The sequence below is a fragment of the Camelus bactrianus genome, unplaced genomic scaffold (assembly GCF_048773025.1).
Source record: "Camelus bactrianus isolate YW-2024 breed Bactrian camel unplaced genomic scaffold, ASM4877302v1 HiC_scaffold_43, whole genome shotgun sequence".
Lineage (NCBI taxonomy): Eukaryota > Metazoa > Chordata > Mammalia > Artiodactyla > Camelidae > Camelus > Camelus bactrianus.
The window spans coordinates 7,151,776-7,170,494 of NW_027413959.1; the positions used below are offsets into that span (position 1 = coordinate 7,151,776).

General features: G+C 39.2%; 1 long non-coding RNA gene across 1 annotated transcript in view; it reads left to right on the forward strand.

Moving 5' to 3' along the window:
- LOC141576891 (uncharacterized) overlaps positions 1-18,719 on the forward strand; it is a 49,744-nt gene that overhangs the window by 6,000 nt on the left and 25,025 nt on the right. Inside the window, exon 3 of the long non-coding RNA XR_012505313.1 lies at positions 1,851-1,950. This is a non-coding gene — a long non-coding RNA (uncharacterized LOC141576891). The remainder of the gene's footprint in view (positions 1-1,850; positions 1,951-18,719) is intronic.

Consider the following 18,719-nt stretch of genomic DNA (forward strand, 5'->3'; position numbering starts at 1 on the left):
AATGGGGTGGTTGTTGGGAACTGCTCCTTTTTACAATCGGTGTTCGAGAACTGTTTGACTCTTTAATGAATATATGGTATAAGTTTGATAAAAAGAAATCAAAGCTGAATTTTGAAAAATTGATGTTAAGAATTGGGGTGTTTTTGACAGAGAGAGATAACAATCAGACAAAACTACATTTGAAGGGATCCTCATTATTTCTAGCCTTTCAGCAAGGACTAGGGGGCAGACATCTGTTTAAGGTTCAAAAATTCTTTCTGACATTCTTGCCGACATGTAACCTTTGGAAGTAATGAACTCTCCGTCATTGTAAATATGCAGGCAGAGGCTGCCTGACCAGCTCTCTAACTGTAGCAGGTTGTGTTTACCATTGGCCAGTTGGAGCAAGCAACTTCTAACATTCTTTCAGTTTTGAATGTGGCATTTTCAGGATGGATAGTTGATAACAATGTATTACAAAAAGCTTAACAAGAAAGAGTCCAAGACATCTCAAACCCATTGCCAGGGTTTTCTCTGCCAGACACCATCCTGAGCCTGCCATCTGTGAGCCAGGCCACAAAGACCAGTCACATGAGAATGAACACACTTTGTCCCTCCTATCTGATTTGGCATCGGGCTCAGCCATTTTCCCCATGGAATGGTCCACGCCCAGGTCTCTGACGATGGAGCTGGTCTCACAGCAGCCCTGTGAGCGCTGGTCCAGCCCTAGGGGTTCCTGCGTGAAGTTTCTCAGGACTCCAGGCTGTTCTCAGAGCTGAGTCCCCCCTAGGCTAAGCCCTCGGAGCTCATCTCAGCTCCAGACTGAGCCGGAAGCTTCCGAGAGAACTCAGAGCTGAGGAAAGTCACAGGTCTTACCCAGCACTGCCGCGTCAGCAGTGCTCCAGCTGAGGGAAGTAGCAGCAGCAGCAAACACACCTGAGCCCCCGCCTCATTTTTCCGCCTCATCCCTAAGCCCTCTGTGTCTGCCTGTCTGTGTCTGTCTCCCTTTCAGGACCAGCCTGGCACCGCTTCGTGCCCTGCCTCCTTTCTTCTAATCTTGCCTCCCTGGCCTGTTCCGTCTACTCCAGCTTAACTGAGTAACATTGAAGTGTTTTTGAAACCTAGGAACAGCCGACGAGCTAGATACAAAGAATACAGGGCAGTTCCTTACTCAGCCACATCCCTCCTGCCCTCTCCCATTCCTACATGAGTTTTATAAATATTTTGTCAGAGAGACATTGCACTCCCAGTTGTTATCATTATCAGCCATTTCCTTATTATCTGTGGTTTACGATGCATTTGCTTCAGGGAAGTTCCCGAGATAAGGCAGACTCAGTTGACTGAGCCAGTAGTTGAAGTCCACTTGTGTCAAGCCTGTTAAGAATGATCTTTGGTGGGATTTGTTGAATGTGCCAGACTGTCCAGTGAGTGGTGATGATTCCCTGCATCTGCTCCGGAGTCGGCCTCGTCCCCTCCTTTGCTCTGTTCTCATTTATCTCTCTTCAGCAGGTGAACCAGTGATCTGTATTTCTATGATACGTAAAATACTTCTTATTTCACGGTAGAATTTGGGGGCTGTTGTGAAAACGCATATGTTTTAAGTGTGAATTGAGTCAGAGGTTTAAACTTAAAGCCCCCTTGATTTAGAATCAGAAATTAGTATGATGGAAGGAGGGTATAACTCAGTGGTAGAGTGAATGCCTAGCATGCATGAGGTACTGGGTTCAATCCCCAATGCCTCCATTTAAAAAACAAATAAATAAACCTATTTATGCCCCACCTTAAAAACAAAGAAAAAAGAAATTAACATGAGGATGAAGCTACAGAGTGAATATGTGTGTCTTCTGAAACTACCTTCTGTCTTTCTACAGGAAATTCTACGGAGAGAAGGTCGGAATCTACTTTGCTTGGGCTGGGCTATTACATTCAGATGCTCCTCCTGGCAGCAGTCGTGGGGGTGACTTGCTTTCTGTATGTATATTTTAATCAAAATAACTGTACTTAGAGGTAACTTCTCTTTATTCCTTGTTACGGTGCTTACTTAACTTAGAATGACATTCTCCAGGAGCATCCACGTTGCTGCAAATGGCCCTATATTGTCAGTTTTTATAGCCGAGTGGTTTTCCATTGTATAAATATACCACTTCTTTAGCCAGTCATCCGTTGATGGACATTTAGGCTATCTCCATGTCTTGGCTATTGTAAATAGTGCTGCTATGTATATTGGGGTGCAGCTGTCATCCTGAAGTAGGGTTCCTTCAGGATATATGCACAGGAGTGGGATTCCTGTTTCATATGGCAATTCTATTCCTAGTCTTTTGAGGAAACTCAATACTGTTTCCAAAGTGGCTGCACCAAACTGCATTCCCACCAGAAGTGTCGGAGGTTTCCCTTTGTCCACAGCCTCTCTAGCATATGTCATTTGTGGATTTTTGAATGATGGCCATTCTGACTGGTTTGAGGTGATACCTCATTGTACTTTGGATTTGCATTTCTCTGATAATTAGTGATATTGAGCATTTTTTCATGTGCCCATTGATCATTTGTATATCTTCCTTGGAGAATTGCTTGTTTTGGTCTTCTGCCCATGTTTGGATTGGGTTATTTGGTTGTTTCTTAGTAAGTCATATGAGCTGCTTATATATTCTGGAGATCAAGCCTTTGTTAGTTTCATTTGCAAAAATGTTCTCCCATTCTGTAGGTTGTCTTTTTGTTTTACTTAAGGTGTCCTTTGCTGTGCAGAAGCTTGTAAGTTTCATTAGGTCCCATTTGTTTATTCTTGCTTTTATTTCTATTGCTTGGGTAGACTGCCCTAGGGGAAGATTTCTGAGATGTATGTCAGATATTTTGCCTGTATTTTCTCCTAGGAGGTTTATTGTATCTTGTCTTATGTTTATCTTGCTGAAGAGACTATCTTTATTCCATTGTATATTCTTGCCTCCTTTGTTGAATATTAGTTGACCAAAAGTATTTGGGCTCATTTCTGGGCTCTCTATTCTGTTCCATTTGGCTGTATGTCTGTTTTTGTACTAATACCATGCTGTCTTGACTACTGTAACTTTATAGAATTGTCTCAAGTCTGGGACAGTTATTTTTCCAGCCTCTTTCTTTTTTTCTTAAGTTATTCCCTGGAAATTCTATGTCTTTGATGGTTCCATATAAATTTTATTGTGATTTGTTCTAGTTCTATGTAATATGTCCAGGATAATTTGGTAGGGATTGCATTAAATCTGTAGATTGCCTTGGGCAGTGTGACCATTTTAACAATATTGATTCTTGCAATCCAAGAGCTTGGGATACCTTTCCATTTTTTAAAGTCTTCTTTAATTTCCTTCACCAATGGTTTATAGTTTTCTGTGTATAATTCTCTCACGTCTGTGGTTAGATTTATTCCTAGATATTTTATTACTTTGGGTGCTATTTTAAAGGGGATTGTTTCTTTACTTTCTTTTTCTGTTGACTCATCATTTGTGTAAAGAAATGCAACTGATTTTTGAACATTAATCTTGTAACCTGCTACTTTGCTAAATTCTTCGATCAGCTCTAGTAGTTTTTGTGTGGACCTTTTATGGTTTTCTATATATATTGTCGTGTCATCTGCATATAGTGACACTTTTACCTCTTCTTTTCCAATTTAGACCCCTTTTACTTCTGTTACTTGCCTGATTGCTGTGGCCAGGACTTCCAAGACTATGTTGAATAGGAGTGGTGATAGTGGGCATCCTTGAGTTGTCCCAGATTTTAGTGGGAATCTTTTGAGGTTTTCATCGTTGAGTGCTATGCTGGCTGTAGGTTTCTCATCTATAGCTTTTATGATGTTGAGATATGTTCCCTCAATACCCACTTTGGTGAGAATTTTTATCATAAATGGGTGTTGAATTTTATCAAAAGTTTTCTGCATCTATTGAGATGATCATGTGGTTTTTGTCCTTTCTCTTGTTGATGTGAAGTATTACATTGATTGATTTTCATATGTTGAACCACCCTTGTGTCCCTGAGATGAACCCCACTTGAGCATGATGTATTATCTTTTTTATGTGCTGTTGGATTTTATTTACTAGTATTTTGGTAAGGACTTTTTCATCTGTGTTCATCAGTGATATTAGTCTGTAATTCTCTTTTTTTGGTGGTGTCTTTGCCTGGTTTTGGTATCAGGGTAATAGTGGCTTCATAGAATGAGTTTGGGAATATTCCTTCTTTTCAATCTTCTGGAAGAGTTTGAGAAGGACTGGTATGAGTTCTTCTTTGTATGTGTGGTAGAAATCCCCGGTGATGCTGTCCAGTCCTGGACTTTTATTTGTAGGGAGGTTTTTTATTGTTAATTCAATTTCATTCCTAGTGATCCATTTGTTCAAGTGGATAGTTTCTTCTTGATTCAGTCTTAGTTGACTGTATGTTTCCAGAAACTTGTCCATCTCCACTAGGTTATCCATTTTTTTCCATGTAGTTTGTCATGATATTCTCATATGATATTCTGTATTTCTATGTTATTTGTTGTAATTTCTCCATTTTCCTTTCTTATTTTGCAAATTTGTGCTCTCTCTTTATTCTTCTTTGTGAGTACGGCCAGAGGATTTTCGATTTTATTTATTCTTTCAAAAAACTAGCTTTTGGTTTGATTGATTATTTTCTCTATTTTTTTAATCTTTATTTTATTTATTTCCTCCATGATCTTTATTATTTCCCTCCTTCTGCTGACTTTTGTGTGTTTTTGCTCTTCTGTTTCTTGTCTTTCAGCTGGTGGGTTAGATTGTTTATTTGGTATTGTTCTTCTTTTTTGAGGAAGGCCTGCATTACCCTAAACTTTCCTCTTAGCACTGCTTTTGCTGTGTCCCATATGTTTTGTGTGGTTGTGTTTTCATTTTCATTTGTCTCAAGGTATTCTTTAATTTCAACTTTGATTACATCATCGACCCATTGGTTTTCTAATAGCATGTTGTTTAATCTCAATGCTTTCCTTTCTTTCTCCTTTGTTTCTCTGAAGTTGATTTCTAGTGTCCATGGCATTGTGGTCAGTAAAGATTCTTGAGATAATTTCTATCTTCTTAAAATTGTTGAGGCTTCTTTTGTGACTAAGTACATGATCAATCCTAGAAAATGTTCCACACACATTTTAAGAGATTATTTATTCTGTTATGGGGGATTGTAATGCTCTGAAAATATCCACTGAATCCAATTATTCTCTTGTATCATTTAATTTCTCTGTTGCCTTATTTATTTTCTGTCTGGAAGATCTGTCTAGTGATGTTAATGTGGTGTTAAAATTTCTGACAATGATTGTATTCCCATCAATTTCCCCCTTTATCTCTGTTAGTAGTTGTTTAATGTACTTAGGTGCTCATGTTGGGTGCATATATATTAATGATTGTAATATCTTCATCTTGTATTGATCCTTTAATCATTATAAAATGTCTTTATTTATCTTTCTTTATGGCCCTTGTTTTAAAGTCTATTTTGTCTGAAATCAATACTGCTACACCTGCTTTTATGGCATTTCCATTTGCATGAAATATCCTTTTCCGTCCATTCACTCTCAATCTATATGTGTCCTTCTCCCTAAAGTGTGTCTCTTGTATGCAGTGTATTGAAGGTTCTTGCTTTATTATCCAGTCTGCTACTCTGTCTTTTGACTGGAGCATTTAGACCATTAACATTTACAGTAATTAATGATAGATGAGAGTTTATTGCTATTTTCAACTTATTTTTGCAGTTGATTTGGTATTTCTTCTTGGTTCCTTTCTTCTTCCTTTTGTGGTATGGTAATTTTCCTTTGTATTGTATTTAGTTTTTGTGACTCACTTGTAAGTTTTTGGCTTGTGATTACACTTTTTTGTAAGTCTGTTAACCAATTACTGTAACTGTGTGTACTAAACAGATATTAATGTAATCTCAAACCCATCCTACTGAGAACAAGATTTAAAAAAAAAAAAGAAGAAAGGAAAAATACTTTCACAGTCATGAATTCTCATTTCTGTAGCATCCTGCTTCTTTTCTATTTAGAGTAGACCTTTCAATATTTCTTTTAGCATGGGTTTAGTGTTGCTAAATTCTTTTAGTATTTGCTTCTCTGTGAAATTCTTTATCTCTCCTTCTATTCTAAAGGATAGCCTTGCTGGAGCAAGTATCCTAGGCTGCATCTTTTTTTCATTCAGGACTTTGAATATATCTTGCCACTCCCTTCTGGCCTGTAGTGTTTCTGTAGAGAAATCAGCTGAGAGCCTTCTCTTGTAACTCACTGTTTGTTTTTCTCTTGCTGCCTTTAGGAACATTTCTTTATCCTTCAGTCTGGCCATCTTGATTTATGATATATCTTGGCGTGTTTCTCTTTGGGCTCTTCCTGTTTGGGACCCTCTGAGCCTCCTGTGCTTGGGTGTCTGATTCCTTCTTTAAGTTTGGGAAGTTTTCAGTCATGATTTCTTTAATTACCTTTTCCATCCCCTTTGTTCTTTCTTCCCCTTCTGGTACCCCTATTATGCATAGATTGGCATGCTTTATATTATCCCATAGGTTCCTTATATTGTTTTCATTGTTTTATATTTGTTTTTCTCTCAGCTGTTCTGATTGGGTGCTTTCTGTTGTCCTGTCTTCTAGGTCACTTATTCGTTCTGCTGCATTATCTAGCCTGCTTTGTACAGCCTTTAGGTCAGATCTCATTTCAGCCAATGAATTTACCAATTCTACTTGGCTCTTCTTTATAGCTTCTATTTTGTTTTTGATATATTTTATGTCTCTAAAGACTATCTCTTTTAGTTCCTTCAGTAATTTGATCACTTCTTTTTTGAAATCTTGATCTAGTAGGCCATCAATGTCTATTTTATTGATCGTTCTTTGAGGGGATTTCTCTTGCTATTTTAATTGGCAGGACTTCCTCTGCTTCTTCATTCTGTTCATATCTATCTGGCCCTGTGGCTTTTGGAGTATCAGTTATCTATTGTGGTCCTTAAAGGAGTTTATTTATTTATCTATCTAAAGCCTATGTGGGAATAAAACTTAAAAGAGAGAGAGAGAGAGAATTTTAAAAGAATGGAGGAAAAGAAGGTTTGAAAAGAGTGTATAATCAATAATAGAAGAGCAAGTTGAAGCAGAATAGGAATCGAGTTGAGATATCTTTTAAGAATCTTAATAAAAAGAAGAGAAAATTCAAAATACAATATTTGAAACCTGTGACTAATAAATAACAGATCAAAACCAAGAGAATATAAATGAAATGAGAATTGTAAACATATAGGACTGTTTAAAAATAAAGATTAAAAATGTAATAGGAATAAAACAGATATAAAAAGATTTTAAAAACAAAGATGTGTTCTCCTAGAGACTGTGTGCTCTTAATGGTTTTATTGAGAGGCCTTTGTGTCTTCGCCCTGTTTCACAAACTCACCTTGCTCTGTTTGCCCCCTTGTCTGTGCTGCTCACAGTGTCTTTCGGCAAGAAGATTGCACCCCTCCAACACTGGGTCAGGTGATCCTTTCCTTTGTGGTGGGTGGGTGGGTCACTCCCCCTCCAGATGCGGCAGTCAGTGCTGGGCCAGTTGCTCCATATGTGGGCTCAGCTTCAAGAGTAACAGCTTTATGGAGATATAATTCACATACCATAAAATGCAGCCTTTGAAATTGTGCATTAGGATTTTAAGTACATTTCAGGGTTTTGTAGCCATCACTCCCAAAAAGAAACAGTACCCTTTAGTAAGTCACTCCCTAAACTTCCTTTCCCTTAGACCCCAGCAGCCACCACTCTACTTTCTGTCTCTACAGATTTGCCTGTTCTGGGCATTTCATATAAGTAGAACCATACAGTATGCTGCCTTTTTTGATTGTCGTCTTTCATTTAGTGTGACGTTGTCAAGGCTCATCCATGGTGTAGCATATATCAGTACCCAAAGTCCTTTTTGTGTTCAAATAATATGCCATTGTTATAAATACACCACTTTGCTTATCCATCCATCAGTTGATGATGAATAATTCTGCTGTAAATGCTCATGGACAAGTTTTTGTGTGAACACATATTTTCAGTTCTTCTCAGGATATATCAAAAAATGGAATTGCTGGGATGTATTCTACTTTTAACATTTTGAGGAATTGCTAAAGTAGTTTTTAAAGTGACTGCACCATTTTATATTTCCAGTAGTAATGTATGAGGAGTCCAGTTTCTCCACATCCTCATCAACACTTTTTATTACCGAGTTTATAGATACATATTTATATATCATATATCATATATATTTGTCATCCTATTTGGTATGAAGTGGCATGTCATTGTGCTTTTGATTTCTGTTTCCCTAATGCCTACTGATGTTGAACATCTTTTTATGTGCTTATTTCCCATTCGTATGTCTTCTTTGGAGAAACATCTATTCAAATTCTTTGCCCATTTTAATTGTATTTGTCTTTGTATTTTCATGTTTTAAGTCTCCTTTGTCTATTCTGGATAAAAAGTCCCTTATCAGGGAAAATATTGGAAATATTTTCACCCATTCTGTGGATTGTCTTCTTACTTTGTTGATGAAGTCCTTTGAAGCACAGAAGTGTTTAATTTTACTGAAGTCCAGTTCACTTGATATATTTTCTTTTGTTGTTTGTGCTTTTGCTGTCATGTCTTAGAAGTATTTGTACTTCAAAATCCTGAAGATTTTCTCATTGTTCATTTTCTAAAAGTTTTATAATTTCAGGTCTGTGATTTATTTTGAGTTAATTTTCATAAATGGTGTTAAGATAAAAGTTCAGTTTTCTTTCTTTCCAGGTGTATGTTCAGGTGTCCCAGCATCATTTTTGTAAAAATTACTTTTTTCCCGTTGGATTGTCATGGAACCTTTACGAAAAATTAACTGGCTACATGTAAGAGTTTGTTTATGGACTCTCAGTTCTTTTCTCTCAATCTATTTGTGTGTCCTTTATGCAAGTACCACACTGTATGGATTACCATTTTGTTACTGAGTTTTGAATTTGGAAACTTCAAACTTTGTTCTTTTTCAAGATTGTTTTGACTATTCTGGGTATCTTGCATTTCCATAGTTTTAGGAACAGTTTGCTCATTTCTCCCAAAAAGCCAGATTTGCATTGAATCTATAGGTCATTTTGAGGACAAATGCCATCCTAACAATGATAAGGCTTCTGATCCATGAACACAGAAGAGCTTTCCATTTATTTTAGGTCATTTTTAACTTCTATCAGTAGTATTTTAGTTTTCAATATACAAGTTTCAGACATTTTCCTCAGTATTCCACATATTTTTCTTAATATTCCGAAGTATTTTATTCTTTTTGATGCTATTGTAAATGAAAATGTTTCCTACATTTTATTTTTAGATTATTCACTGCTGTTGTATAGAAATATAATTACTTTTTTATATATCGATTTGTGTCTTACAATTTTGGTCAAACTATGTTGTTAATTCTAATAGTATTTTTTTTCTCTCTCTCTCTCTCTTTTTTCTTTGTGGATTCCTTGTGATTTCAATGTATAATATCATGTCATCTGGAATTGAAATAGTTTTATTTCTTTCTTTCTAATCTAGAGGCTTTATTTTCTTTGTCTGTTTGCTTTGACTAGAACCTCTAGTACAATGTTGATTTTGGGAGGAAATAATTCAGTCTTTCACCATTATGTATGATCTTTGCTCCAGGTTTTTCATAGATGTTCTCTGTCAAGTTGAGGAAGTTCTCTTCTATTCCTAGTTTTTATCTATTATTCTATTAATATGGCATATTACATGAATTGACTTTTGTATGTTGAAGTGCCTTTGCATACCTGGATACATCCCACTGAATTGTGGTCTATTTTATATGTTAATGGATTGGATTTGCTTTTATTCTGTTGAGGACTTTTGCATTTATATCCATAAGAGATAGTCTTTAGTTTTCTTGTGATGCCTTTGTCTGGTTTTGGTATCAGTGTGATACTCGTGTCATTGAATGAATTGGGAAGTGTGCCCACCTCTTTATTTTTAGACGAGTTTGTGAAGCATTTTTTTGTTTGTTTGTTTTTTGTTTTTGTTTTTTCTTTAAGTAGTTGATGGAATTCACCAGCAAAGCCATACTGGCCTAGCATTTCCTTGTGGGAATGTTTTGGATTACTGTTTCAGTCACTACTTATTGTAGGATTATTTGAGTTTTCTATCTCTCGTTGAATTAGATTTAGTCACATATCCTTCTAGGAATTTATCCATTTCATCTAGATTATCTCATTTATTGGCTATACAAGTATTCATGGTATTCCCTTATATTCCTTGTTATTTTTGTTAGGGCAGTAGTGACATCCTTCCTTTCATTTCTCATCTTAGTAATTTGAACCTTCTCTCTTTTTTTCTTCAGTACTAGCTAAAAATTTGTCAATTTTCTTGATCTTTTCAAAGAACCAACTTTTCTTTTTGTTGATTATTCTCTGTTATTCATCTATTCTCTATTCCATTTATTTCTGCCTTTACTATTTTGATTAGAATATTTAATTCATTTACATTAATGTAATTTCTTATCAGGTTGAAGTTACATCTGCTATCTGCTTTCTATATGACTTTTTATTTCCCCAATGCTCTATTACTACACTTTTTTGTACAAAGTAGGCATTTTCAAGTGTGCCATTTTAATTTGTTGTTTATTTTATCTTTTTCTTCTCCTCCTCCTCCTCCTCTTCCTCCTCCTCCTTCTCCTCCATTGCCCTGGAGATTATTATTAACATATTGTTTTAAAGCAATCTAGTTCACATGAATGCCAACTTAATTTCAATAGTACACAAAAACTTTGCTTTGATATCAATCTTTTCCCTCCCCCTCCTCATGCTGTCACTGTCATACAAGTTACACCTTTATGCATTTATAAGTGCATCTACACTGTTTCATAAGTATTGTTTTATGTAGTTGTCTTTTACATCAAATAGAAGAAAACACGTACATGTAATACTGTATTTATACTGTTTTATTTTCTTACTCATGTAGTAGTGCTCTTTATTTTTCAGGTGAGTGTCTTTTCATTTACACCTGCTGGACTATCCTTAGTATTTCTTGTAGGGCAGGCCTGCTAGCAATTGATTCAGACTTTGTAGGAGTGTGTTAATTTCTTCTTTTTTTTTTTTGAAGAATCATTTTGTTGGCTATAAAATACTTGGTGACAGTATTTTCCTTTTATCACTTTGACGATACCATCCCACTGCCTTCTGGTCTCCATGGTTTTTGATGAGAAATCAACTGTCTTACTGAGGAGCCTTTGAATATGTTGAGCCTCTTTTCTCTTTCTGCTGTCAAGATTCTTTGTTCTTCTCTTTTGACACACTTAGTCTGATGTGCCTATTTTCGATGTCTCTACGTTCATACCACGTGGAGTTTGTTGAGCTGCTGGGATGTACAAATTAATGTTTTCATCAAATTTGGGAAGTTTTCAGCCATTATTTCTTTATATACTTTTTCTACCCCTTTTTTTCTCTCCTTCCTTCTGGCGCTCACATTATATGTGTATTGGTATTGTTGATGGTGTCCAACCTATCTCTGACACAGTGTTCATTTTTTTTCATTCCTTTTTCTTTCTGTTCCACAGACTGGATAATCTCAGTAGTTTTAAATTAACTGACTTTTTCTTCAACAAGTTCATATCTACAGAGAAATCTCTTATTGAATTTTTCATTTTAGTCAATATATTTGTATCTCTAGAATGTCCAGTTGGTTTTTAATGTAAATTTTATCTATTGATATTCTCTGTACAATGAGATGTTCACATACTTAAATTCTTTAGGCATGGTTTCGGTTAGCTCTTTGATCATATGTGTAATTCCTTATTTATGTCTTTGTCTAGTAAGTCCAGTGTCTGGGTTTCCTCAGGGAGTTTCTATTGACTACTTTCTCCCCTGTGTTATGGCCAAACTTTTCTGTTTCTTTGTACATCTTGTAATTTTCTGTTGAAAACTGGACATTTAAAATATTACAATATGGCAGATCTGAAAGCCAGATTTTCCTCATCTCCAGGGTTTATCATTGTTTCCATTGTCATTGCTGCTGCAGATATTTATTTAGTTACTTTCCTGAACAAATTCTGTAAAGTCTGTATTCTTTATCATGCATGGCCATGAGATCTGTATGTGTGCAGAAAGCCTAGTTGTCATCACTGTAATAATGATTGGACAGTGAATTCTTTCAATGCCTGGAGCCAATCGTTTGAGCTGTTGCCAGGTGGCTGTGTGCCTGCGTGCTGAGGGATGCCCTCAGCACCGGCAGGCAGTCTGCAGCTATTCTGTAGCCTTTAGTTCTTGCTTATGCAGAACCTCAAGTTCAGCCAGAGTTGAAGGCTTAAGATTTTCTCAGATCTTTCCTTGCCATATGCCACACATGTGTACGGACTTCTACAATTCTCAGAATTTTTTGGAGCTATTTAACCCTACCTCCACCCCCAGAAAGTCTCAATACACAATTTTGCCTTCTAAGTTTCCTAGTCAGCATCTAATTAGCCTGTACTGGTACCACTGCCTCATGCAGTTGTAAAGTTACTCACTGCTGATTGTTTTCCACAAACACTCTGGGGACAGGCTGTTTGCACAGCATGAGTTTGAGATAGGTGAATTAGGGACAGCTCTCTGGGGGCGGATTTTTTGGGTAACTTCAAATCACTTCTGCCCCTTCCTTGATTGTGAGACTGTTGCTTTTAAAGGCCACCATTTAGGTGAGGATACGGGGATGGGGGTAGATCAAGTTACGATATGACAAAACTGACTATCTTTATGGAGATTTAGCTGTTATTTTTTCTCAAATAAACATTCCCCTTATTGCTGGAAGCCTTGGTTAAATTTCCAGAGTTCTGCAGAGGTTAATTTTAACAAATTTTCCCATTGTCATTGCTTAACAGAGGAGTAAGTTTTCCAAGATTTTTACTCAGATATTGTAGAAGTGTATCCCATTTGCATTTGTTTTTAACTGAGTTACTTGCAAGAGTAACTAATTCTACAGCTCCAGCCCCATTCAAATAAGAGTCCATCTGCATGGCTTCTCCTACAGGGAGAAGTGTGCAACCTGTTGTCCGTTTGTTGTTTTACTTATTAAAGTGTAGGGGTTTTTAAGAATATGCTCATGAATAGCCCTTTGTCATTTTTACACGTTACAAATCTTCCACTAGACTGTGGCTATTTTTTTCCCTTTCTTTTAGTTGTTTTAATGAAGTTCTCAGTTTTAAGGATTTTCAGTATAGCAATATGTGGATGCTGATTACACGGGTGAGGCATTTAACTACTGTCTAAAACTCAGTCTTTGCTCTGATTCACTGTCTAGAATATCTGAACATATCTACTGAACCCCATATACCAATGGACACTGACAGTCCTAATTAAAAAAATGCTTTTTAAGTAAAGCAAAAAATATTATCTTTGACACTGGAAAAGACAAATTTCAAATTTACTAGCTGATCTTGTTTTCTGTGATCATTAGCTACATCATGTTTATAGAGCCGAGAGGCATATTGAGCTACTGATTTTATTTCATTGGATTTTAGAATGTAGAACACATTTCAGGCCCACTTATAGCACCATATGTGTATCTTTAAGGATATGTACATATGATGATGTCTTTATTATAAGTACCTTATTTTATTTTAAGTACCAACTGCTGTGAACCTCATTAAGGAAACCTTGGAACTGCGGGACTAAAATTTTTCACACCACCACCATCCCGTAGCATCTCTTTTGCACTTAGATGTTGTGTGGCAGAGTATTTTTCTGCTCCCTAGGAATGATCAATGTTGAAGGGGGAAAAAAATCCCTCCTCTAATTAATAAATTCCAAATCACATATTTATCTGAATAATGGCCACCATTTTAGTCCACACCAATCCATCTACTCATACTGACTCAGAGTCCTTAACACAGACAATCCACAACTGTAGTCAGTGTCCTCAGCCCACGTTGTATCCCCTCCCCATTCTTTGTTGATTCTGACCTACTTTTGTCCAACACGTCCTGCCAGCCTCTTCGCTACCTTACTGCAGTTTTTAATTTTTACCTTTGAGTCCCAGGCTGTGCCTAGTGATTTCCAGAGAAACGCCAGACACCTGGCTCATCAGGAGGGGTGGGGAGGATTTCAGGAAGCTATTACCAAAACTCACTTGCAGATCAGTAAGTGGCTGTTGTGAGCATTCCTTCTAGATCTCTGCCAGGCCCGCTGCATCCACCCCAGCAAAATAACGTAGCTCCTCCACCCACCTTTCCCTCCAATCATCTGGGTTTCTGCTTTAAGTGACACTCAGAAGCTGCTGATGGGCATTATATATATATATATATATATATATTTTTATTTGAAGTATAGTCAGTTACAATGTGTCAATTTCTGATGTAAAGCACAATGTTCCAGTCATTCATATACACATATATATGTATGAATTCCTTTCCATATTATTTTTCATTAAAAGTTATTACAAGATATTAAATATAGTTCCCTGTGCTATACAGAAGAAATTTAGTTTTTTTAGCTATTTTTATATATAGTAGTTAATATTTGTAAATCTCAATCTCTGATGGGCATTTTTAAAGCCACATCTGGAACCCTTGCTGCAGAAGAGTCTGAGAAATATATTTTCAACCTCATAGCATTTTGGTTAGGAAGTTGGAATAAAGGCTGAGCTGGCTCACCTAACTTTTCTGCCTTTGTGAGTAAAGAGGTCTGGAGATTCAAGGCCCAATGAAATGTCCCAGCCCTTCAGTAGCAAACTCTTAAAGCAACCAAAATGCTCCCATTTGCCAGAGCATGACTTGTCCTTAGATACTGCTGGCCATAACCACAAACGCTGTCTAATGCATCGTCTTCATCTGGTGCACACTTTCTTTAGATGTCTAATATCCTGATTAAGAGGACAAGCTGGTTTGGATTCCCAAGGTCACAGGCAGCCTTCTGCCTGACTTTGATGTATATATGTTCATTGAAGAGTCCTCTCTCAGATCAGCTAGAGCTGCCTGGTGTGTGGCTTGCCAGAGAATGTGGGTATATTGCTCCCCACCAGAGTCCTACCAGTTGTTTTATTGCAGGAAGAGAGAGAGCAAAAGAGACAGAACAGAAAGTTCTTGTCCAGCCTCAAGCACAGTCACCCCTGCCCAGGGCTCTTGCTCTGGGACACGAAGAAGTACAGGTCAGCATCGACGTGGCCCTGGTGTACTCCAAAACATGGTGTGGTTTTACTGGGCTATCTGTGTCTTTCATGGACCCTGCAAAATTCTCCCCATTTGTGAAATGGGGTACTAAGGAACTCCCACCCATGCCTGTAGCTCCCAGGGTTTCCACCCTTATGGGTTTTGAGGATTTGCTGGCAATTCATTCTTTTACACCAGGTCATTTCTCAGTTACACGACAGTCCTGTCACTTCCTCATCAGAACTACTCCTTAAGTTCGGGATTCAGTGAAAGATGCCATTCATGTTCAGGGAGGAGGAGGAAGACAGCACAGATCAGAATTTCTGTTTTGCTTTTTTTGTTGTTGTTGTTTTCATAAGCCGTCTCCAGTTGTCGAATAGACCCTGAGCAAATGAATGACTGTTACACTCCCATTTGAAGGATGAGGAAAATGACACTCAGGGAGAGGAGGCAAATATCCTGAGGTTCCAAAGACAAAAAGGGATGAGCACAGAATAAGATCCCTGCAAACTTCTTGGCTGTCATCAGCCTTTAGGTCAGTGACAGAGTGCCGTGTGTAGTAGTAAATTTGTAGCGTGCATTTAGAAGGGTGCAGATATTCTTGTTTTAGTTGATACAATCACACTGTTTTGTCTGGGACTCTGAAAAAGAGAAATGGGTTAGAAAATGTTGGTTTCTCATCCTTGGTCCTTCCTCACCCTCACCCGTCTCATGAGATCAGTACTCATTCATTTCATCCCTGCCCACCTGTAGGTGATAAAGCATAGCATGATTTTCATGTCCTGCTTCACTGATTCTTGTGAAATTAGGTGTTTGAAGATAGGAAGTCATGAAAGGAAGCTGCTTTTTTTAAATAAAGTGCAGTAATTTTCTTAGCAGTGTAGGAAATTGAGGATTTTCTTCATTGAAAATCAATAGAGATTTCAAGAATATCTGTATTTCTGATCTGTAGATTAAAATGACAAAATCTAGAGGGATTACAGAAACACAAGGATGATACAAAAAGTATCTTTAAAGAGCTTTCCTAAGACTGGGCTTGTAAAGAGACTGTTAGTTGACAGAGACCCTCTTCTCACCCATAGTCCCTCTCCTTAGGTTGCAAAGGGCCAGCGTTTCCCCTGTGTGCAGTCCTGGTGCTTCAAGTGAGTTGTGGGGTAGGGCGGTGCACATGGTGCTGCCTTCAGTTTGTCCACCCTAAGTAACATCTAACAGTCAAGGGGCGAGTGTGTTGTAACGGCATGAACCATGCGCCATGCTCTCCGGGGTGTGTGCCCATCTCAGCTCATCCCAGTTCAGGTGATGGCAGAGCAGAGAGTGGTGGCAAGAGGTCAGCCATGAGTAGCAGGGAGCACCTGTAGTCAGCTGGGACCCAAGAGGCTAGGAGTTCCAGGTGGAAATCCCAGGACTTCCCACAGCTCATTCATTCAGCTAATACTTCTCCAGCACCTGTGATGTGCTGGTGCTTCCTTTGTGAACAGAACCAAATCCTTGTCCTCCTGAAGTTGATGTTCTAGTGGAAATAAGAAATGATACACACAGGAGCAGATCCTGGTCAGGACACATGAGTGCTGTCTACTTTGGAGTGCACAAGGTGAGATCCTTTGGGAAGGAATGTATGATACAGGAAAATGTGGGTGAGAGGATGGCCATATCCCAGGTCGTATTTGGGTCCCTGGGATGCACCTCACCAAGTGTGGGTCCTTGGTTTGCCCAGCAACGAATTCGAGAGCCACAGTTCAGTAAAAGTAGATTTATTCAGAGAGATATATACACCATAGACAGAGTGGGCTGTTTCAGAAGGCAACAGAAAGGCCATGAGGCATGGGGGTTGGGTGCTCCAGTTTAAAGTAAAAGTAGATACACACTCCACAGACAGTGTGTGGGCTGTCTATCTCAGCAGAGAGAGCAACCACGAGGTGTGGGATTGTTAGATTTTATGCACTCCGTATCTTCATATGCTAATAAGTGGGAGGAATATTCCAACTGCTTTGGGAAAGGTGTTGGGATTCCCAGAAATTGGGCCACCACTCACCCTTTGACATTTTATGGTCAGCCTTGAACCTGTCCTGGGACCTGTGGGAGTGCCATTTAACATCCTGCTGTATTTCGGTGAGTGTGTATTGAAGCTCAAGATCTACTGGGAGTTGACTTTTCCACCATCTTGGTGCTAAAGGCTGTGCCATTCCTTTATTGGATTTGCCCGGCCCCTTCCTTCCTTTCTCATGAGGGAGCTCTGGACTGATTGCACAATTGCAGAGCAGGGGACACAGTGGAAAGAACTTCATAAGTGGAAGGTGGAAGGCAGTGTTTTCAGTAGAATTCTCAAGTCAATTACAAAGTAACGGTCTTCTTTTTGCTGGGGGTACATGGTGTCACATGAGGGAACTGTGAGCCTTGGATACTGTAGTGAGTGGGTGGCTCACTGTGTATACTGTGTTGCTTCTTAGGTGGCCCGAGGACAGTTGGCTTATAGGTGACCCATTCCCTCAAGCAGGGGTCTCTTCGGGGATTTTCTGCATGTGAGGGTAACATGGGTCACTTGGGGGGCAGGACCAGCCAGTCACAGCTTGGTCCACAGTCACCTAGTGCCCTCAAGGCTTTCACCCCATGGATGCGTCACCTCCCCCTGGATGGGGACAAGGGCACAAGTGGTGGGGCAGCTTCTCAGTGGTGGAGGCATTACTCTCCAGACCCAACACTCAACAGCGTGTACCCCTGGTGTTGGCCACAGTCTTGGCTAGATGAGGCTGTTCGGTAGCTGAGCTCATGAGACGTGGGTGCCATGCTTCCATTCTCACCAAGAGCTCTAGTTTCGAAGGTTCTCGTCAGACAGCCACAAATACTCCATAGCCCATAAACAAAGAACAGTCTCCTTCAATCGGGGAAGGGCACACAGAAGGAGAACGGATGATCCCGAGAGCAGGAGAGGACTTATCCGTCCTGCCATCAGGGATCTGACAGACGAGCCAGCTCAGTTCCTCTTACTAGTTGTTTACTTGGAGGATCTGGGGTATTTGGGTGACATGCAAGTGTCAGGAAATAGTACACGAGGGCTTTGTAGATTTTCTGGTCCGGTGTTTACTCACCCCATTCTAGCTGTCGTGTAAGGAAACAAAACTTGTTGGACAACAGGCCATGGCCTCTGCTCCCTGGTGGAGCCAGGAGATTACAATATTAAGTACGACTGCGGGGGCATCATTTCTATGTTGAGAGGCCAGATGGCCTTACATAACTCTCATGCTGGATGTCTAAGTTGCAGAGGGAAACTGGATTCCATCCAGCTCTCCAGCCAAGGAGGATACCAGAAGTGGCCTCCGCCACCAACTGTGAGCTCTTTGCCTCCACTGACAGCAGCATCTATAGCAAAAAGCTGGGCTGCCACCTGCGTTTCCGTGTAAACATCCGAGTACCCACAGCAATGGCCTCGTGAGGGTTGGTGTGCCCAAGGAAACGGTGTGTGAGATGGAGGGAGCAGTGCCGGGGTCAGACACCGGGCGGGCAGGCAGGCAGTGACGACATCTGTGCAGCGCAGGGCCCATGGAACTGAGCCAAAGGGAGGCGGGTTTTGGAGCAGGGAGCCTGGGCAGTGCCGTGTTATTCGTAAGAAGATCCTGGGCTCTGGATCCACGAAGTCATTGGCTTGATTCCAGACACT